At 45.0% G+C, this 23,476-nt stretch overlaps 1 pseudogene; it reads right to left on the bottom strand.

Annotated features, from left to right (window-relative positions):
- The window catches only part of LOC123484739, a 90,202-nt pseudogene that overhangs the window by 12,738 nt on the left and 53,988 nt on the right, over positions 1 to 23,476 (bottom strand).

Here is a 23,476-nt window from a genome sequence, read left to right as displayed (position 1 = left end):
TCATGGCTACCCGGACTATTTGCACTGCCCCCCCCACCCCATCCTTTTTACGCTGCTGCTACTCTGTTAAGTATTTATGCATAGTCACTTTAACTCTACCCACATGTACATATTACCAACTACCTCAACTAGCCGGTGCCCCCGCACATTGACTCCGCAACGGTACCCCCCTGTATATATAGCCTCCCTACTGTCACTTTATTTTACTTCTGGCTCTTTTTTTTCTCAACACCTTTTTTTGTTGTTGTTTTATTCTTACTTGTTTTGTTTAAAATAAATGCACTGTTGGTTAAGGGCTGTAAGTAAGCATTTCACTGTAATGTCTGCACCTGTTGTATCTCGGCCCATGTGACCAATACAATTTGATTTGGATTTGATTTGATTCACTGGATCAATCTGAAACTTTGCACACACACTGCTGTTATCTAGTGGCCAAAATCTAAATTGCGCCTAAACTGCAATATTATATTGTGGCCTTTCTCTTGCATTTCAAAGATGATGAAAAAAACAAAAATTGAAAACGATGTTTTTTTGTTTGTATTATCTTTGCCAGATCTAAAGTGTTATATTCTCCTACATTAATTTCACATTTCCACAAACTTCAAAGTGTTTCAAATGGTATCAATATGTGTTTCAAATGGTATCAATATGCATATCCTTGTTTGAGTCCTAAGTTACAAGCAGTTAGATTTGGGTATGTCATTTTAGGTAAAATTGAAAAAAAAAGGTTAACACTTTTGGTTACTACATGATTCATATGTGTTATTTAATAATTTTTGATGTCTTCACTATTATTCTACAAATGTAAAAAATAGTAAAAATAAAGAAAAAACGCTTAAATGAGTAGGTGTGTCCAAACTTTTGACAGGTAGTGTATCCTGAACCCTCACAATAGAGTCCCACTGTGGAGGTGTCATAATACCCATAAAACCTAGTGGTCAAACAAGGAAATGGTTCCAATTGCTTTTCCCATAGGGGATTTTAGAAACACTTAAAATAAGGGCTGTGTTTCGTGTAGGCTTACTCTGGCGTGACGTTTTGATAAACATGAAAAACCTAAATCTCTCTCAGACAAGGTGACTTTTATCATATTTTGCATTTAACCCTAACCCTTTTCCCCACCTTAACCTAATTCTCCTAACCTGCTAAATACATTTTCCAACCTGCTGCGTAAGTTGTCCTAACCTGCTACGAAAAGTCAAACCTGACAAAAGCTGTATCCTTTTCTAGTCAAAACCTCCTGAGGCACACCTTCCTTCTCCTTCTCCAGGCCAATCTCACCTTTGACCTCTCAGGTGGCAGCAGCCAAGCGCCCCCAGTCAGCAGGGCATTTCTGACAGCCTTTCAAGTGAAGGATGGATGGAGTGTTTTCAGCCAGGCAACCTGACCAGACGCCACAGACACACACCAAAGAGGCCCCAAGGGAGGAGCTACTGAACGCCAGCCTGGCCCGAAAAGATCGAGCAGGAAGGGGATTCTGGGAAATTTCACAAGGCACTGCATATTTCAGACAGTCCAGCAGCAGGCCCCTGGCCCTGTAGTCCCCCAACACGGTTCTCTCTCCCAGTTTACACACACACACACACCAGGGTTTCCGTTAGGAAAAGGTGGCGCCGGACATTTGACCGGCAACATTTTAATTTACCGGACATTTGAGAAATATACATCCCAACGATCTCGGATAGCACGGACCCAATTGAATCTCGACTTACGTAGTACGAGCAATGAGGGAAAAGTCGGAGGTTGTATTCGCTAGAAGTTTTTATTAAAAGTATGAATTTAATAAATAGGAAATAAATAGGTAAGTGTTTTCAGAATATAATGTTTACATACTGTTTTACCCACTTCATATGTAAACTCAGCAAAAAAACAAACGTCCTCTCACTGTCAACTGCATTTATTTTCAGCAAACTTAACATGTGTGTGTGAGTGGAGAAGAAAATATCTGTGTTTGGGCCATTGTTCGTGGCCTTGCTGTCATGACAGACCGGGCAGGTTGACAGCATCATTTACTCACCAGTCAAGGCCACTTCACCGACTGGATGGATCACCCCCAGGCTGGGTGAGGGGGCTGGAGCCGTGGGGCTCATGGGCTGGGGATATAGGACTGGATGGGCTCACTGGGCTTGGGCTGGGGCTAGGGTGGGCTCACTGGGCTGAGGCTGGGGCTATGGTGGGCTCACTGGGCTGGGGCTGGGGTGCTGTCGTGGGCTCACTGGGTTCAGTGGGCTGGGGGACGAGGGCGATGGGGAGGGTTCTGTTGTTCAGCCACTGGGGCCGTGTGTTTGCAAAGTTGTCACTGAACGGAGGCCCGTGAAAGGCAAGGGGTGGCCATTCCAGTTCTCACCACTCTAAACTAGAGAGAGGGAGGGAGGGGAAAAGGGAAGAAAGGAGGAGGGGGGGGTGCATGGGCAAGTTATAGGGCTGATGTTCAACCCCTATTACTAGCCTGTTCAACCTCTCTTTCGTAAAGTCTGAGATCCCCAGAGATTGGAAAGCTGCCGCGGTCATACCCCCTTCAAAGGGGGTGACACTCTAGATCCAAACCGTTATAGACATATCCATCCTGCCCTGCCTTTCGAAAGTATTTGGACCAAGTTAACAAACAGATCACCCACTTTCGAACAATAATAATAATAATATGCCATTTAGCAGATGTTATCCAAACGACTCTACAGTCATGTCGTGCATACATTTTTTTTTTGTAGGGTGTCCCGCGAACACTACCTTGCGATAAAGCGCCTGCTCTACCAGCTGAGCTACAGAATCCCACCATACCTTCTCCGCTATGCACTACGGTTTCGAGCTGGTCATGGGTGCACCTCAGCCACGCCTCAAGGTCCTAAACAATATTATAAACGCGATCGAAAAAAAGTATTGGCAGCCGTCTTCATCGACCCCAAGGCTTTCGACACTGTCAACCACTGCATTTTATTGGCAGACTAAATAGCCTTGTTTTCCTAATGACTGCCCCGCCCGGTTCACCTACTACTTCTCAGATAGAGTTCACTGTGTCAAATCGGAGGGCCTGTTGTCTGGACCTCTGGCCGCTCTATGGGGGTGCCACAGGGTTCAATTCTTGGGCCGACTTTATTCTCTGTGTATATCAATGATGTCGCTTTTTGTTGCTGGTGATGCTGGGATTCACTTATGCGGACGACACCATTTTGTATACATCTGGCCTTCATTGGACACTGTGTTAACAAACTCCAAACGAGCTTCAATGCCATATAACGCTCCTTCCGTAGCCTCCAACTGCTCTTAAACACTAGTAAAAAATAAATGCATGCTCTTCAACCGAACGCTGCTTGCACCCCGCCCACCCGACTAGAATCACTACTCTCGGCGGGTCTGACTAGTATGTGGACAACTACAAATACCTAGGTGTCTGGTTAGACTGTAAACTCTCCTTCCAGACTCACATTAAGCATCTCCAATCAAAAGTTAGATCTAGAACCGCCTTCCATTTTGCAACAAAGCCTCCTTCACTCATGCGCCAAACATGCCCTCGAAAACTGACCACGATCCTTGACTTCGGCGATGTCATTTACAAAATAGCCTCCAACATTACTCAGCAAATTGGATGTAGTCTATCACAGTGCCATCCGTTTTGTCACCAAAGCCCCATATATACCCATTGTGACCTGTACGCTCTTGTTGGCTGGCCCTCACACATATTCGCCGCCAAACCCACTGGCTCCAGGTCATCTATAAATCACTGCTAGGCAAATCCCTGTCTTATCTTAGCTCACTGGTCACCATAGCAACACCTACCCGTAGTCTGAGCTCCAGCAGGTATATCTCACTGGTAATCCCCAAAGCCAACACCTCCTTTGGCCGCCATTCCTTCCAGTTCTCTGCTGCCAATGACTGGAACGAACTGCAAAATCTCTGAAGCTGGAGACTCTGATCTCCCCCACTAACTTAAGCGCCAGTTGTCAGAGCAGCTTACCGATCACTGCACCTGTACACAGCTTTTGAAATTAGCCCACCCAACTACCTCATCCTCATATTGTTATTTATTTTGCTAATTTGCACCTTCAGTATCTCTATTTGCACATCATCTTTTGCACATCTATCATTCCAGTGTTAATACGAAATTGTAACGATTTTTGCACTATGGCCTATTTATTGCCTTACCTCCATAACTTACTACATTCGCACACACTGTATATATATTTTCTGTTGTATTTTTGACTTTATGTTTTGTTTACCCCATATGTAACTCTGTGTTGTTGTTTTTATCGCACTGCTTTGTTTTTATCTTGGCTAGGTCGCAGTTGTAAAATGAGAACTTGTTCTCAACTGGCTTACCTGGTTAAATAAAGGTGAAAGAAAAAAATACATAAAAAAATTAGAAGAACATCAAGTCCCTGCCCTCCAAGTCAACCAACCAACATCCAGCACATAACGCACACACACACATGAGCACGCACAGACGCACATGTACGAGCACACACACACACACACACACACACACACACAAAGTAAGTAGGTTCACCTTGGACCACCTGAAGTCCCTGGTCAAAACAATATAATCCTACTGTTATTTTTGCATTAGCTGCCAATCTGAACTTAATGTGACACCATTTTAGCTCACACAGAGTTCACACATGTCAGACTGTCACACACAGTGTGTGTAATTGGGTACAGTGTATAATTGGATACAGTGTGTGCTGCAGGGAGACAGTCTAAAGGGCAATGCACAGGAGAATTTGCATGTTTGATTATGTGTGTGTATGTATGCATGTGAATGTGTGTGCGTGTGTGCAAAATACGCAATCGATCACCTTGCTTTCTTATCCTATTCTCTCTTGCAGGTCAACAGCATGGGAGAGTGCTGTAGGGAACAATGTGGAGTATGTGCATATCTCTAGTGTTGTCCCTTTCATTTGCAGGAAAACATACGCACGCACCAGGGTTTCCGTTAGGAAAATGTGGCACCGGACAACGTGACCGGGAAGATTTTAATTTACTGGCTATTTGAGAAATTTACCGGACCCATATGCATTGGGTGCGTAACCCTTTGGCGTCCATCCACGGTGCTCAGGATGACAGAAATCACATTTAGATGTTGGTAATTAATCTGAACAGAACATGCAACTCCTGTAATGAAGCAGCCAATAAAACACTTGCCATAATGGAATTTGTGGGAAAACACCATTCTAAACAGCTGACCCCTGATGAGAGACTGTTCCATATGTGACAAAGATGAAAATCTCTGTTAGAAACTTAGAAAGAAGGGGAAAAAGAGGCAAAAACTAGGATGGGTTGCTACAATATGACTAGGATTGTGTCTTTGGCTTCTGGACAACTAAAGAAAGTTGATATGAAAACCAATAGAACAGCAGAGAAATGCCGATTTCAATGGTATATGAGGAAGCCTTTATAAAATAATTGCCTCCACGTTTCTATGGTTAGATTTTGCCTAAGCTACTTTGGAAGCAAGGTAAGACATGGCTCATAATATGAAAATGAGGTTTCAAACAATTAAGTATATGTTTTCAAAATGCATACTGCTTCCAGCTCACATTGCAAAGTAGTGGGTGGCGCGCTGATAGCCTGCCTACCGCTACACACACACACAAACACACACACACACACACACACACACACACCCCCGCTAGGGATGGTGGAATATTCTAATCAACATCTCACACTGCTAAGTAATCTTGCACAAAGGCAGGCCTCCAATATCAGATACAGGCTATCTATATCACAGCAGAAACAGTGAGCTGTAGGGGCATATCATTACCTCTGCCTTGCACCTGTAGGGAAGACTGGGGCCTGTTGAATGTGATTTTATATCCTTTCAATAATTCCTCCATAGGAAAGGAAAACAGCATGATCTGCTGTGATGACAACAGAAAATAAGAGCTACTTGGACTTGAACTAGGCTTGCTTTGCTCGCCCAACCAAGAGTGTGAGTTCTTTGAGCAATCCGACAAAGACTGTTCTGTAGAACTAAAAATTGTAGTGCACCAGATAGAGACTTAAGATGTGCTGTAGGAATGTATCAGAATAGCAAATGAGGTAAGCACCAGCCCCGCACCAAACACTACCCCCACAACAGTAAAACTCTGCACATACTGTAGTCCTACAGGCAAGTTAGGATGCCACGTAAAGTTATGTCCATAAATGACTGGGCTGGCTACATTTCTTGTTCGGCTAACCCAGTTTATGAGCCACCGAGCTAATGGTAGTGAAGGAACTCTGGCCTCCATACTTAACCAGTCCCAGTGTAGTGGGTGTGATGCAATGAGACAGATGCAGAGCAGTGTCTGGGTGGCGCCCCATCACCAGGCTGCCCCCTACCCCTTCATCTTCTTTCTCTTTCTCCCTCTCTCGCTTCCATCACTGCTCTTTCCCTACAACACAGTCTGCTTTAGCCATCCAACTCCAGCGCCTAATGGCTCTCTTTTTTTTTCTGTTTTTCTCTCTCTCTTTCTCTCTCTCTCTCTCTCTCTGCCCCTCTCTCCTCTTCACCTCTGCCTGGCCCTTTCTTTTTTCTGTGACTGTGACTGGTAGAGGAGAGCAGTGTGTCTGAGTGATGGTAGTGAACCTAGGCCTCTCTCTCTCCCCATGTACCACTAGGTCTAGAACACCTGCATCATTTACATGTACTTCACTGTCCCGCTTTATTGATTTTCTTGTGCATATGTAATGTAATCACTTCACCATCCTTCGCATTTATAAATATTAACACAAACAGATGGATTCTCACTCATGCAAAAACACGACTGGTGTACAGCACTGAACTTATCATGTATAATAAACCTGTATATAAAACAGAATTTCTTTCATTTCCCACAGCCAGAAATAAATCAAACCTATAAATCTTTCAAAGGCTGACAGTTAAAAATGTATGCATAATACGATCTCCTGTCTGCGTGAACAAATATAGGTATGCCTAATATATAATGAAATACTGTATATTCTTTGTGTTATGGGCTCTGGTCAAAAGTAGTGCACTATATAGGGAATAGCCACTGTGAAATCTTCAACAGGAAAACATCAAAACACATGCAGGACATTGATAGAATACCTGAAAAGTAAGCGCACCAAATTCAGGAGAACCATCCAAGCATCCAGTAATCTGAGGTATTACTGAGCTATAACTCCTAGCTCTACCACATACCCTAGGCTATGTTTGGAGTCTACATGTTTGACATGTTTGTAAGTCGCCTGATAAGAAGCGTCTGCTAAATGACTTAAATGTAAATGTACTTTGACCTGAATGAGAAGCATTCTGGACATTGGCCACCAGGCTGTCTGGCTCCGTGTTTAACGGTTCTGGAAACACTGGTGGTGACAACCACTCAGGACAATAAAAACAGCAAAGCTGCAACTACAGTAGCAGACCTTAACATTAACTCACTGAGCCACCCTCCTAGACTGGCCAGGCCAGTCCCAGCCCCATTACAACCCCTGTTCCCTGCCTCCTCAACCCGCCCCCGCCACCACAATACTAAACACAATAACCTGGCCTCATCATCTCTCATATGGAGAATGTTAAATGACACAAAACCTGGCCGTGCCTTTGTTCTGTTCTGGAAATTCCACCAGACAGCCTTGGGAGACCGTCCAGCAGTGAGTCGATAGATACCCTCGGAATGTAATGTTACAGCTCCATTTAAACAAGCCAGTGTATCTCTTGGCAGACATCTTTGCCAGCTGTTTCATTAGCGCAGTAGATCAGATCAATCAAGAGAGAAATAATGGAGCGCTTGATTACGCCAATGACACTGCCAGCCATGCACATATGGGATGTAGCTTTGTTACAGTGGGATAGATGGATGCATGAATGAATGGATATAGTGTTATTACAATACAGAATGAGTACAGTCCCTGTTACGTCAGCACACAAGTCAATAGAACACATTTACTATATGTATCTCTATGGCTGCAATGCTAACTCACGTGCTGTTGTTCCTAAGTTTGACGTGCCCTCCAGGCTCCGGGATCTGCCTGCTTCAGCCAGGTGAGCTGGGGCACAGGGTCGCCTGCGCCTGGCAGGTGAAGATAGCAGTGGTGCCCACAGGCCGGGTGTATGGACTGGGGAGGCTGCACAAACTCTGCTGGGGGCTGTGGCAGATGCAGGGGAAACAAGGAAAGACAGATATTGAGCTACTTACAAACTGAATATCAAGTGCCTTGCCACATAGATACAGTAACTTGCTGACAGGGGCTTTCCCATCCCATACCATGCGCACAACAACTATGTTTTTTCACCAGTGGTTTGAAAACAAAGTACCAAGGTATTTTGAAAAAGAAAAGCTCCCAGAGCCTTAAGAGAAGGAAAGAGAGGAATGAAGGTGTATTATTCTGGGCCTAATCACATTTATCAGAACCAGATTAGTGTGTGTGTGTGAGGGGGGAATTAAACGACAGAGTTTAGCAACAAAACGATTAGCTGAGGATCAGACTAACGTCATTAGAGCTGAGAAGAAGCAGATCTAGGAACCCAAAAAGAGAGGAGGAGGAGGAAGAGGAAGAGGAGGAGAGGGAACAGGGAATCTGTTCACAAACGCAGACTACCTATTATAGAACACATAAACGGGAGTAAAAGGCAATGCAGCGCAGATACAGTATCTTTCCCCAAAAAAGCCTTTCAGCATTCACACTACACAACTACCGACCTTCAGCCTCCAGCCAATGATCCATCCCCAATCTCTCTCCCAGAGTCTTCCCTTCCTCCCTGTGAGCTATGAGCCATGCTCCATTTGGTCTAATTGACACAGAGGTACAGGTAATGCAAATCTTATTACCTCTTAATTAAACAGTGTTTAGTTTCGGGCCCAAATTTGTGATTACGCTCCTCCCGATCCGATCCGAGCTGTTGGTTGGAAGCTGTTGCTATTTCTGTTGGCGTAATTATCTCCCCGTTATTCATCGCCTTATTAATAGCCGCATCAATATTGTCAACCATGATAAGATAACTTGAGTTATTTTCCTAATAATTAGACTGCAATTAGGGATCATCTAGTCGTAATTTACAATGAGATCCTTCCCACAATCAGCAACTATTTTCCCTCCCACTCTCACATCAGCAGGCTGATTTGCCCGTCAGCTAATCTTTCTATCTATCCTATCTTCCCGTAAACAAACCCTCCCCTTTCTAGTTCTAGTTATTTAGCATCCTCTATCTATCTAATTCTAATCTTAAGAGAAGAGGTGTTATGATGGTTTTCTAATCTCAGCCATCTCCATACTGTATGTCACCTGTCAGTAAGGTGCTGGGACCTGAAATTCACACCATTCTAGGTACTGTGGTATGATGAGGATTAGGCTGGCTCTATCCTCCTGTCCATCACTCTCTCCATCTCCCCTTTTATCTCTCTATCTCCATCTTCATCTCTCTCTCATCTCTCTCCTTCTCTTTTTCTGTTCCTTTTCATCTCTCTCTCTCATCTCTCTCTGTTTTCTCTTAGAGGCTGTGTGTATGTAAGGTGGGCGGGGCTGGAGGGAAGGGCTGGAGGGGGGCGTGGGGATGGTGGGTCAGGGAGAGTATTGATGTGCAATTGTGGTGTGGGTCTGATCAGCACGCTTTCCCCCATTCCCTCTCTATCTTTCTCTCTCTTAACCCCCTCCTCTCTATCCTTTTCTCTCCTCTCCCCCTACTCTCATTACTTTCCCCACCCTCTTTCTTCCTCTCTCCCTCTCTCTAATCTCTCTCACTCTCTTATTCCTTCTCTCTCTCCCCCACTCTCTCTTTTTCCATTACTCTCTCTCTCCCCTCACTCTCCCGCTCTGAGGTAAATGAAGGGTAGTGCAGTGAGCAGAGGGCCGCTGTACCAACCATCTGGCCAGGAAGATCACATCAATTCTATTAAGCAACAGCCTACCTTACTCTGATCAAAACAGCTGTCCGGAGGCGGGAGGGAGTCGGCCGTATGCTGCTCCTCTATATAGTCACTGAGGCCTTATCACCATAACAACCTCCATAGCCAGACAGTCAGTCAGTCATATGCACCCCGACTGTGAAATACGCCCAGGAGGAGAACACTGTTGCCATGCGGAATATGAAGCAATGCTTCTTCAAGGATTTAGCCTTTAGTTACTTATTCATAATAAAACACATGTATTGTAGCAGTATATCTCATCAGATCGAGCTGAGGGCGCTTTTCTAGTTTTCACTGATTGATAAAGAAACCATAGACATTGACACATGGGCAGGCCCTTTGGCCGATAAGCATGTGAGGCAAACGCTGAATGCTTCCTACTCTGTGTCAGAAGGCCCTACCTGCACCCCCTAACCACCTCCAATTGGTCAAATATAAGTAAGAAAATCACAAAGCGAATGAGACACACACACATTTGTTTTACTAACCTTGTGTGGACCTAAAATTGATTTCCATTCAAAATCACACACACCACACCAGTGGAGGCTGGTGGGAGAGAGCTATTGAGGATCGGTTCATTGTAATTGCTGGAATGGGAATAAATGGAAAGGGATCAAACACATCAAACATAGGAAACCACGTTGACTCCGCCCATTTTTTAAATTCCAGCCATTACAATGAGCCCATCCTCCCATAGCTCCTCCCACCAGCCTCCACTGACACACACACACACACACACACACACACAAACACACACACTATACTGAGTGGGTGTGTAAGCAAAGGCTCACCTTGGACCACCAGACGTCCCTGAGCGGCTCTCGACACGGGTCCCTGGTTTGTTGGCAGCGCAGACGAGACGCCAGAGTGCTGGACCCCGAACATCTGTGATCATCAGGTTCCCTGTACCCAGCACCTGGATGCCCTCCACACCTATCGGACGGCCATCTGAGGAGACAGGGGAGAGGAGAGGGGAGGAGGAGAGGAGAGGAGGAGAGGAGAGGAGAAGAGGGGAGGGGAGGGAATAGGAGAGGAGATGAAATGAGGGAAGGAATAGAGAGAGAGAGAGAGAGAAAGCGAGAGAGAGAGAAGAGGAGGAGAGGAGGGAGATAGCAAATTAGCTGAGTTAGCTTAGAATATAAAAAAATATGCCCTTTAAATATACACAAAAAAGGCTATAAAAATACTAGGGAGATTAATGATTGATTAAACATACACAAAAAGAGTAAACGCTGGAGAAGAGGAGATGCTATTTTAGTTCTCCTCATACCGCTGAGAAACACATTTCACAGTAAATATCAGATTAGCCTCACAAGTGTGACAGAGCACATCTTGTGGGAATCACCATATTCAGTGCAAAGGTGGCAAACGAGGCGAGTGTATTGGGCGCAGGGCCAAGGCCATCGACACAGCAAGTGACGCAGAAGAACTATGTTGCCATGACTCCATTGTGTGTTAGTGTGTGTGATTGTATGTGTGTGTGAGGGGGTCTGCTTTACCTCCCCCGCCCCCTCCTCCCCCCCCGCTTCTGACAGGCTAGTGACACACACACACCAGTTCAATCTCCCGGCTTGACAAAGCCCTCTACTGCCTCAGCCACACCATGCTTTAAACTGGGGGAAATGCCCGAGCAGGCAGAGCTACACAGATAAGCTAGGCTGCCACCCCTCTGTCCCTCCATCAAATACCCCTGTCCATACCGGCCCCATTACAATGACCCGACCAAGGACCAAGAAAGACATGGCACAGCCGAAGATATTTTAGTCCCTCTTTATCTTTGTAACATCTGCGTCCTGTGTGTCCCGGCTTAGAGTGTTAAAGGGCTGTGCGGGGGGACATGGCCACTATGCTAAAAGCCTGCAGAGACAGCAGACTGGGCCATCCTCCTCTCATCACATCCTCAGACAGATCGCCAGCAGACAGCTAGCCAGAGACTGGGGCCATATCGGTGGGTTTATAGGGAGGGCAACACACACGCCCTCTGTGAGCACTATGTGCATCTGAGCAGAACCACAACAAGGAAAGGGGAGGGCCATTTGGAAACACTCCACAAACCTGGACCCTACAAGACACTGCACTGTGGGCTGAAGAGAAACAAGAGAATGGAAAAAGGTGCACAGTACATCCAGATTTCACCAGAATGCCTTCAAACAACAATATACAAAACCTCAGCCCTTCTGTGCTCATGAAGCTGCAACAAACAGCACCAACAGTGGGCTGTAGGCTACAGGATTTTATTATTATTATTCAGACATATTTACAACCCAATTGAAACAGCTTAGTCAGCCAGTGGAGTTTCTTATCGACTGTAGTAGAAGCTATGGCTAGTAGAGTATAACTTAAACATGCTCCATGGTAGTTAATACAAGCCTCAGGCTCTCAGCCCGACCTCCCACTACCAGCCCAGTTCCATAAAGGGACTCAGCAAGGAGTGGCTAAACAACTGTGAAGCATATAGCATGCGTATAGCCCCTACAATAACCTTACCCAAGTCGGGCTAGCTGCTGTACACCACCACTCACTCACCACCACCACCACCACCACCCACCACCCACCACCACCACTCTATCTCTTTTCTTTTTTTTTCCCCTCCTCTCTCTCTTCTCCTCTTTCTCTCTCTTTCTCTCTCTCCTGAAATCCAGAGAGGCGCCATGCCCATAAGGGGAACAAGGGGACGTGCCTCCTCAGATTTGTCCTGTTTTTATATTTTTTCAGATGTTAAATTAATTACTCAACTTAATTTTAAGCCCACTTTTTATCATCCTTATTTATTGAAAAATATCTCTCAGCAGTATTTTAGAGGGGACACTCCTGACTATTCCCCCTCCCCCTATTCTCTCTAGTAAGTGGTTCCTTCCAAGGTGGCACCAACAGAGCAAAGATATGCTACGCCAGCGGAGAAGGAGAGAGAGAGTGTCGAGTGACACACACAGTGTTTGATTTGGATTTTAACTGCCGGTGATGAACAGGACTCGCAGGAGGAATGTTTGTAAATGAATTTGATGCTATGTAGCCTATTGATTCCTTCTTGATTAATAAATAAAACAAAAATGTTTTGTTGTTTCTCTGTAATACTAGCCAACTAGCAATTTTATGAAGTTGGCTTTAGCTAGCCAGCCAAATATGTTCCCAATCCCACCTCATAACTAGATACCAAGCCACTTCAGGCTATCAATCAAGCTAGAGTAGCTTGTCTAACTATCTTAGCTGGCACTTAGCTGGTTGCTAGACTTGAGAAAATACTAAAATAGCTTTAATTATTTGGTTATGATACTATATACCGGTGTGGCAGTTGTACTAAACTCCTAAGGCATAAAAGTTCTTAAAGCTGCAATATGTAACTTTTTGGGCAACCTGACCAAATTCACAAAGAAATGTAAGTAATATGTCTGCCATTCTCATCGAAAGCAAGTAAAAAGCGGTAGATCTGTTCTATGTGCGCTATTTCTATGCTTCCCTGTTTTAAGTTTTGTTTTTGCGACTTTTACTTTCAATTTTGTACAGAGCTTTCAAACAGCTGAAAATACAAAAATATATTTCACAGCGGTTTAGATTGTACAATTATTCTTTATACTATGCATTGCTTGTTTTGTCACATAAACTGAAATTGGGCTAACTAATTTTTGCAACCAGGAAATGGCGGAGCGATTTCTGCATATTGCACCTTTAAAGAATCAATGTGCATCATTCATTAAAATGACAATTGAAAAGCTAAAGAGGTGCTTAGATAACCTATGCAGAAAAAATTAGGCATAATGATTATGGCTCTCTGGCAGGAAAAACTTTTTTCAGGTGTTTGAAAATCACCCCCTCCATCACGCACCACGTGCCCCCTCTAAAATAATGGTTGCATGACGCCCTGCTGAAACCCATTGTGTCAGCATTTAATTACAGCAACATTGTGTGAGGCAATATCCACAATCTGATTAAGGCTCCTCTCTGGTTGGGGAGAGGCTGCAATTTACGATTTTGAACAGCAAATCAGATTGGATAATAGCTTTGAAAAACAAATATCAGATTGCAAAATTGGTAGTGGCAGACTTTGAGTGGGATGGCCAAGAGGAACGTGTGAAGCGGGGGGACTGAATCCTGCCTGGGCTCAATCCTGTCTGTGTTTCACTTACTCACTTTAGAGGTTCATCTCTACCAGGAGAGTAAAGAATGCATTCATCAAAAAAACAAAATTGTATTTAGGCCAAAGCTGACAAGGCTGCAACCCCTGTTCATGTGTACATAAGATGAATGTCTATTAGACATTACATAAAGGAACATACTACACGTATGTACACAATGCAGAGACGAGCTAACCCAGACACACATACATACAGTGAGCTCCATAATTCATTGGACAGTGACAATTTTTTTGTTATTTTGGTTCTGTACTCTAGCACTTTGAGTTTGAAAGGATACAATGACAATGAGGGTGAAGTGCAGACTGTCAGCTTTAATTTGAGGGTATTTTCCTATATATCGGATGAACTGTTTAGAAATGATAGCACCTTTTATACATGGTCCCCCCATTTTAAGGTACTATCAAGTATTTGTTAAATTGGCTTCACAGATGTGTGTCGTTAGGGCAGGTGTATTCATTTGTGTCGTTAGTGAATGCAGTGAGAGCTGTTGATGAATAGCATTGATTCTAGACTTGCTATTGCCTTTGGAGGTTGTTGTTGTGGTGTGACAACATGAGGAAGACAGCAGTGTCGATGCAAATGAAGCTGGCCGCCATAAGGCTCAGAAATGGAAATCAATCAATCAGAACATTGCAAAAACCCTGGCCATGCCCAAGTCAACAGTTTGGTTCATCATTAACAAGAAAAAACCTCCGGTGAACTCAATTATGTCAAAAGACCCGGTAGACTGAGGAAGACCACTGTAGTGGATGACCGGAGAATATTTATGGTGAAGAAAACCCTGACAACAGCCCAAACAGATCAAAAACCACTCCCTGGATGCAGGTGTAGATGTGTCAAAGTCTACCATACGCAGAAGACTACACCAGCAGGACTACAGAGGGTACACTACAAGATGCAAACCACTGATAAGCCTGGAAGAACAGAAAGGCGAGATTACAGTTTGCTAAAAAGCACCTAAAAGAGCCCCAAGAGTTCTGGAAAAAAGTATTGTGGACAGATGAGACAGAAAGATTAACATGTACCAGAGTGATGGAAAGAGGAAAGTGTGGAGAAAAAAGAAATGCCCATGATCCAAAGCATACCACCTCATCCGTGAAACATGGTGGAGGGGGTGTATGGCTTGGGCCTGTATGGCTGCCAGTGGAACAGGCTCACTTGTCTTCATCGCATGATGTGACTGCAGACAGAAGTGGAACAATGAATTCTGAAGTCTATAGAAATATTTTATCTGCTCAGATAAAACCAAATGCCTCCAAACCCATTGGACGGCACTTCATCATGCAACAAGACAATGACCCACACATACTGCTAGAGCAACAAAGGGGTTTTTTGATGGCCAAAAAGTGGAAAATCTTGACTGGCCGAGCTCAATCACCGGATCTGAATCCAATTGAACATGCATTTTACATGCTGGAAGAGGAGACTGGAAGGCAATAAGTCCCCAAAATAAGCAGGAACTGAAGATGGCTGCAGTACAGGCCTGGCAGAGCATCACCAGGGAAGATACCCAGCGTCTGGTGATGTCACTGCATCGCAGACTCAAGCAGTCATTGCATGCAAAGGATATGCCACCAAATATTAACAATGATTACTTTATTCTACATTATGTTAAACTGTCCAATGATTTTTGATGCCCGAAAATGGGGGACCATGTACAAAAGCTTCGATACTTCGTAAACGGTTCATCCGATATGTATGAAAATACCTCAAATTAAAGCTGACAGTCTGCGACTTCACCCTCATTGTCATTGTATCCTTTCAAACTCAAAGTGCTAGAGTACAGAACCAAAAATAACAAAAGAATGGTCACTGTCCAGTGAATTATGGAGCTCACTGTACATGCACACTTCAACAAAAACATAAACATCAACGCAACTGCGCGTGCGTGCAAAAACACACACAAATACACACTGGACAGCAGTAGCCTACTTTATCACTGTGCTGTACCACATTAGAAGCAGTCACTGAACACTGCTTTTTTGCTCCATGAATTTATATCAAGGTCAGCAAGATAATGTCTGGTACATAGGCTTTCAACATCCCAAATAATTTGGAACCATCTGGGAAAAAATGGGCTCCGTGCACGCTGTGAAGGCAGCAAGCCATGACCAATTTCACACGCAAAGCCGCTGTATCTTATTGTATCAAAATGTTCCGTTTAACAGAATGTCCACTTCAATCTCTGTATTTTGCCTGTGTGCTTTATATAAATGTATATATAATTCAGCTATACTACTATGGTGACATGGTTTTTAAATCAGCTGCAATAGTGATGTATTTCAAGTCGGGTTTTGGATGATTGCAAACTAGACAAGCAATCTAACACGGAACCTTTTGGAAGATAGAAGGGTTCTATAGCCCTCAAGGCCTGAGAGGCAGGGTGGTTTAACGCCTGTGCAGCACCCTGAAGGCTGCAGCTTTGATTTGATGTAAAAGAGAAAGCAGGGTTTTGGTCTTACCAAGCCTGCTCCATGACACGATGGGGCGGGGATATCCTGTGGCAACACATTCCAAGATGGCCGTCTGGGTGAACGGTGAGAGTGAGGTTTTCAGGACCCACGAGGATCATGGGCTTTTGTAAACAGAAGACTGGGAGCCTGCAAAAAAAAAGGGGAGCTTATGGATTGCAACATTTAATTGATTTCACTGTTGTGCATTATCTCCAGCGTGAGCATCTTGGCGGTTAGGCTGTGTGAGATGATGCATATTTGTGCAGTGGGTGGATACCAAGGGAAGGTGTGTATGTGTGTGTGTATATATATATATGTATATATGAGTATTGAGACCTGAGACGGTGAGGCGAGCCCCGGCACTGTGCTTTACTCCTGCACTGTTGTGGGCCACACAGCAGAACACACCACCATCCTCCTGACGCAGACCTGTGATCTGCAGGACACCAGTGGGGAGCAGGGTATACCTGACAGGGAGAAGGAATGGGAGGAGGGAGGGAGAGAGAGAGAGAGAGAGGGTGGGGGAGGGAGGGAGGGAGGGAGGGCAGAGGGAGAAAGGGAAAGAGAGAAAAAGAGAGAGGGGGAGAAGAGAGAGATAGATAGAGGGAGGGAGAGAAAAAGAAAGAGGGAGTAGATAATTGTTTGCTTGATTAAGTGTGTTTACACACGCAACGTAAACTCCATTTAAAACAGCTAGACAGACACAAGGGAGGCTACAGCACACTGGATTCCAGGTGGTGTTGATCTGAGCTGAGTGAGACTTGGCTGGGTAACAGTTAAGTGAAGGTTGTGAAGCTGCTACAGTGAATTTGTTTATCTCTATAGCTGTGAAATAAAGTTTGGACTGCTCGCTTCTAGATAACCAGAGTTATGTGTGCAGGTACAGTAGTTGGTAGGCACAGCTGAGGTGATTAACACAGAGGAACCCTACCTCTCATCCTTAGTGTCCACGGAGCGGCCATCTTTCTCCCAGCTGATGGCAGGCTCAGGCAGGCCGTGAATCTGGCACTGGAACCGCCCCATGCCCGCCTCCTCCGCACGCACTGACCGTGGCTGGACATGGAACTCCGCCATCGCTGGAGAGAGAGGGGAGACGCAGCGGTCAATTCAATGTTTGAAAACCTACGCAACATTTTTCAGAGCATCTTTCAAATAGGCCTACAGTAAATATTACTGCCATGTTCAGTAACAGTGTACTAGTGTCCTAAACTCAGTGGCACACCAACCCAGTTAATCATAACCAATTACCAGGGAGGTATTACCTACAGTGTAAAAGTATTTTTATACCCATTCCCGCACTGGAAGGCAATTAACGTATTGGCAAAAAGGAAATAATGGCTCCATCTTTCAATGGAATGAGTCATAATCCAGTGGCTTTATCTAAAGAAACGCTGGGGGGCTCTTAACCTTGAGCAGACACATTGCAATTAAATGAACCAAATGAGCAGCGGAGCCGAGACTAGTCTGACCAGGGCAGGAGCTGCCATGTGATTAGGCAATTACCTGTGTTCTACTGTCAGCAATCACTGTGCAGGAAACCCTAGTGCTCATTACCCCTAGTTCCAGGGGAAAGCCTGTGTTTGGATAATCTGGCCCTCATCAGTGACACTGGAGTAAATGAAAGGTTCCTAGTTAGGCGCACTACTCAGACCGCCGGCTCATACGCTATGCTAACAAACACAGCTGGGCTCAGAGAGAGAGAGCCTCTGACTACACAACTCCGTGGGGGGGGGCAGTAAGAGTTAAAGACGAACCACCGTAGTGGGTGCTCAATCAGGTGGGGTGAGACATTTATAAACATACAGTAGGATTCTGCGGGAGAGTAATGACAGTGTGATGGCCAGGGCTGCAGATGTACTGTAATGCTGTGGCCAAACGACAGACAGTCAGCCAGACAGTCAGCCAGGCCCAGGCAGGCACTTGACTTCCTGAACTAGATAAATGAAGTCTAATTAGCCCCCTTACTGTGCCCAGTGATTAAACAGTATGGTCAAGAAGAGGAAGAGGACAGTGATGTAGGGGAGGAAGGGGCCAGGTGGGAGAGGAGTGTGGGGGGAGGACAGTGATGTAGGGGGGGAGGTGGAGGCATATGTAATGTACATATGTGCAGTTGTTCTCAGGGTGCTATTCCGATTTTAGACTAACAGCAACCTAGGCTAACAGCAGACTAGCTAACAGCAACGCAACAGCAGACTAGGCTAACAGCAACCTAGGCTAACAGCAGACTAGGCTAACAGCAGACTAGGCTAACAGCAACCTAGGCTAACAGCAGACTAGGGCTAACAGCAGACTAGGCTAACAGCAACCTAGGCTAACAGCAGACTAGGCTAACAGCAGACTAGGCTAACAGCAGACTAGGCTAACAGCAGCCTAAGCTTACAGCAGACTAGGCTTACAGCAGACTAGGATAACAGCAGACTAGGCTAACAGCAACCTAGGCTAACAGCAGACTAGGCTAACATCAGACTAGGCTAACAGCAGACTAGGCTAACAGCAGCCTAGGCTAACAGCAGCCTAAGCTTACAGCAGACTAGGCTAACAGCAGACTAGGCTAACAGCAGCCCAGGCAACAGCAGACTAGGCTAACAGCAACCCAGGGCTAACAGCAACCTAGGCTAACAGCAGACTAGGCTAACATCAGACTAGCCTAACAGCAGACTAGGCTAACAGCAGACTAGCTAACCACAGACTAGGCTAACAGCAACCTAGGGCTAACAGCAGACTAGGCCAACAGCAGACTAGGCTAACAGCAGCCTAGGCTAACAGCAGACTAGGCTAACAGTAGACTAGGCTAACAGCAACCTAGGCTAACAGCAGACTAGGCTAACAGCAGACTAGGCTAACATCAGACTAGGCTAACAGCAGCCTAGGCTAACAGCAGCCTAAGCTTACAGCAGACTAGGCTAACAGCAGACTAGGCTAACAGCAGCCTAGGCTAACAGCAGACTAGGCTAACAGTAGACTAGGCTAACAGCAACCTAGGCTAACAGCAGACTAGGCTAAAAGTAGACTAGGCTAACAGCAGCCTAGGCTAACAGCAGCCTAAGCAACAGCAGACTAGGCTAACAGCAGCCTAGGCTAACAGCAGCCTAGGCTAACAGCAGACTAGGCTAACAGCAACCTAGGCTAACAGCAGACTAGGCTAACATCAGACTAGGCTAACAGCAGACTAGGCTAACAGCGACCTAGGCTAACAGCAGACTAGGCTAACAGCAGACTATGCTAACAGCAACCTAGGCTAACAGCAGACTAGGCTAACAGCAGACTAGGCTAACAGCAACCTAGGCTAACAGCAGACTAGGCTAACATCAGACTAGGCTAACAGCAGCCTAGGCTAACAGCAGCTTAAGCTTACAGCAGACTAGGCTAACAGCAGACTAGGCTAACAGCAGTCTAGGCTAACAGCAGACTAGGCTAACAGCAGCCTAAGCTAACAGTAGCCTACGCTAACAGCAGACTAGGCTAACAGCAGACTAGGCTAACAGCAGCAGTGAAAGAGAAGTCTGATGTTCGCTATCATAGAACTGATTATGTTAACAACAAAGTTTTCTGGTGAGTGTTTTGCATTGATCTGTGTCAGTCTTGTGGATCCTCTGTTGGTAGGCTCCTTAAACGACCCATTCACATCACTTTGTGCATCCTCAGAACTGTAGACTACATTTACAGTGTGCAACTGTAAACAACGTACTGTCAAAGCCACGTGAGGTCTGAAGCAGCAATAGCTGATCTTCAAATGCGCCACTTAACGAAGACCACAATACAACCTTGCTTAATGGAGCTGACAGTCCAGTCCGGCTCACTCCAATTGTTAACACATACTGTATCAGTGTGAAGTAAACCTCACCAGAATGACAACACACATAGCCACAGTGAATTTGTTGATCTGGGCGATCTCGCTTCATACATGTAAAATAACAGAACATACTGTAGGTTTATGCTTCAAACAACGTAATCTCTGGAAGAGAACATGGCAGAATCCACAAAAACACCTGTGCAGATACATCCATAATGTGTTTTCCCTCATTCAGCAGCTGCATTTCCCATATCAGCTCCCTGTGGAACAAAGCAGTGCTGTGGGCTTGGTGCTGTGATGTGGGGGTGGGGCATGCAACACAAACTCAATTAGAGAGATGCCTGTCTTTTTCTCAGCTCTCCCACCATGTTCAAGACAAGTGCACTTATTTAAATGTCAACCGTAATTAACTTGGACCGAGCAGGACTTATCTGAACACTCTTAGCATAACAAGAGGCCTAGACCCCCTCCTTGCTCTCTTCCCCTGTTCTTTTTCAACTGGTAACATTTATTTAAGCTAAGCTAGAACCCCGCGCGGCTCTACGGGATCCTACAGAAAGCTCGCTACGTCCGGAGAGGATCAGCATTCACACAGTCGTTTTTCTAGCGGCTTGTTTTTGTTAGCCCCAATTCCCCCGAAAAACAAAGTCGGAGGGAGGGAGTTAGTAAAAAGATTTAAAAAAGTCAGAACTGAAATTAGGCCCAGAGACGTAAAAACACGTCTGAGGAAGTGAGGAACAAGATGATGGCGAAGATAATGAAGATGTACTGAAGTGGTGCTGGAGCACTGTAAGCACGTCATGCACTGTGTCGTCAATTAACATTTAATAAGTTGCGTTTAATTTTAAGCTCTACTGAGAAATGCTGCATTCCCTGTCAAGACTTGACCCTGAAGTCTCCAAATTGATGTATAGAGACCACAGTTGTGATTAAAATTTGACCAAGCTTATTTAGAATTCCTCCAACCCTAACTACTTGCTCTTTAGAGGTTACAGACAATAAAGGACAGGAAGAAATAAAGCTACTGTAAAGCCCTACACATACTTTCAGTAGCCTAATATTTCTTAATTACCACCAGTACTAGAATGCTATTACTTTGCCTCTGACACTTACTCAGCCTGACAAATGTACTGTACAGGCAGCCAGCTTCTGTTTTGTTTTCCCATACACATTATACATTTAAACAGCAATTTTTTAACTGAGCCATTTGAGGATTAGTGCCTCAAGGGCCCAACTATAATATCCCCATCTTGGACTAGCAACCTTGTGTTGCCATAAAGAGATTTGCCTAACCTACTCCATTATAGTGAATGGTGAAATGGCGATCTTCGTGGTCAATATTCATAGATATAAAAAAAATATATTGAACACAATCATGTTACCAATAATTGATTTTATTTCATCAGATGTATGTACTTGAACCGATTACTTTAAAATCACACAGAGACGAAGTTAAAGGGATAATTTAGTTGCTAATGGAAGCCTGCAGTACCTCGGACGGCCCTCAATTTAAGAGGGAGCAGCACTAAGCTAGCCTGCAACGTCACTTCCTAGAGTAGCTCAAACTGCACATGCGCTGTTTCCAAAAAAGGAATAAATACACAATGAGTAACGATAACTTGGCTATAAAACGTGGGTATTATACAAATATAAATATAAGCAGTTGCCACTGTAATCTAGAGCACTATCAAACTGTACGAGTGTCAGCAGAGGCTCCTGTGTAGAGCATTGATTTAAGGGGAGACTAGAGGCAGTGTGGAGGTGGTGATACTGTACATATAGGTGTACTGGAACAGTCAGCCTAGGGAGCTTTGTGAACAGAACACCATGTACAGAAACAGGGAGAGACGACTGAGCACAGCACACATCACTGCTGTGATTAAAGCAGCTCCCTTTCTTTTCACACATGCATACACAAGCCTGCACGCACACACGCATACACCGATTACACACTGCTGTTTGTGCGCAGTCCATGGCCAACGCTGTCACAGGCACACAGAGGACACTGAGGCAAAAAGAGAGTGGGCATGAATGCTGAAGAACAAAGAGAATAAAGAGGGAAGATCACCTCCTTAAAGAGCTTTCTTTCTGTTGCATCTGTGCCAAGTAGTCATCATGTCTGCTGAACTGGATGTTGTGTTTGTCCGCAGACGCCGCCGCCCCCCAGAGGGTCCCTGCCCTCAGCCCTCATGCATAAAACATGGAGAGGCTGCACATAGCGAGAGAGAGAAAGAGGCCCACACCTCCGCTCTGCTCCACACCGCCTGCCGCCATCACAGGAACACAGCCTGCTACAAATCCACACTGACACACACACAGCCCGGGCACACAGAAACACATAGACGCAGCAGGTACTGTATACACAGAGAGAGAAACATACAGTTTTTATACACAACAGAAAAACACTGCTAGGGGGCGTAGTATAAATGTGGCTATATAAAACCCAAACACACACACAGGTTGATCAGCGATAAGTCAGTGTGGCAGAAGGCAGGCGGTAGCAGCTCTCCAGTCAGCAGTAGACTTGTTTTTATAACCCTTTTTATTATTCCTCATAGAGTGTTACTCTGGCAAGTGTTCAGAAACACTAAGACATTATTACAGATCGTCCGTTCCCAGCACGGAGCAGCAGTGTAAATTAAGCAGATCTAATTACGGGGATAGAAGGCTGAAAGAGGACAGAGATCCATCCATTAAGGAGTGCTGGGGGGAGAGGAACGTGATGCTTGGATCATCTCAGCCAGGGAGGGACTCCCCTCGCCCCTCAGATTCCTGGAAGAGCCCAAAGGGCTTTTTATGGCGTTCCACAAAATACCACAAAACCTGCTCAATGTCAAATGTGATCCACGAATTTCACACGGACTGATGGACACAGAGCCAGATCCAGACAGACAGACAATAATAGACCAGATGGAGAGAGCTCTTGGGCTTGATTTGATTTAACATCCAAAACACATACTGGGGATTCATGTGACAACTACATGGACAGTAAAATATCAAATTCCACCTATATGATAAGGCACTTCATGGGTTACACAGTGTCTCTGTGATGTATGTTTCCCCTGGATTGGATGGGATGATTCATTGATATATCAGAGTTAATGGTGCCAGAAGAGATACACACGTCGCTCCCCAGCACTCTCAAACCTCCAGCCTTCCATGTTGTGAGGTTCCAATGAACTCCCATGTTATAATGTTATTGCCCCCCAACACTCCCCACCTAACCCCCCCCAACTCCACTCCCACCTCTCATCC

This window comes from Coregonus clupeaformis, unplaced genomic scaffold (assembly GCF_020615455.1).
Source record: "Coregonus clupeaformis isolate EN_2021a unplaced genomic scaffold, ASM2061545v1 scaf0431, whole genome shotgun sequence".
Classification (NCBI taxonomy): Eukaryota; Metazoa; Chordata; class Actinopteri; order Salmoniformes; family Salmonidae; genus Coregonus; species Coregonus clupeaformis.
Note: the sequence above shows the minus strand (reverse complement) of the source record. Positions and strands in the feature narration are given on the sequence as shown.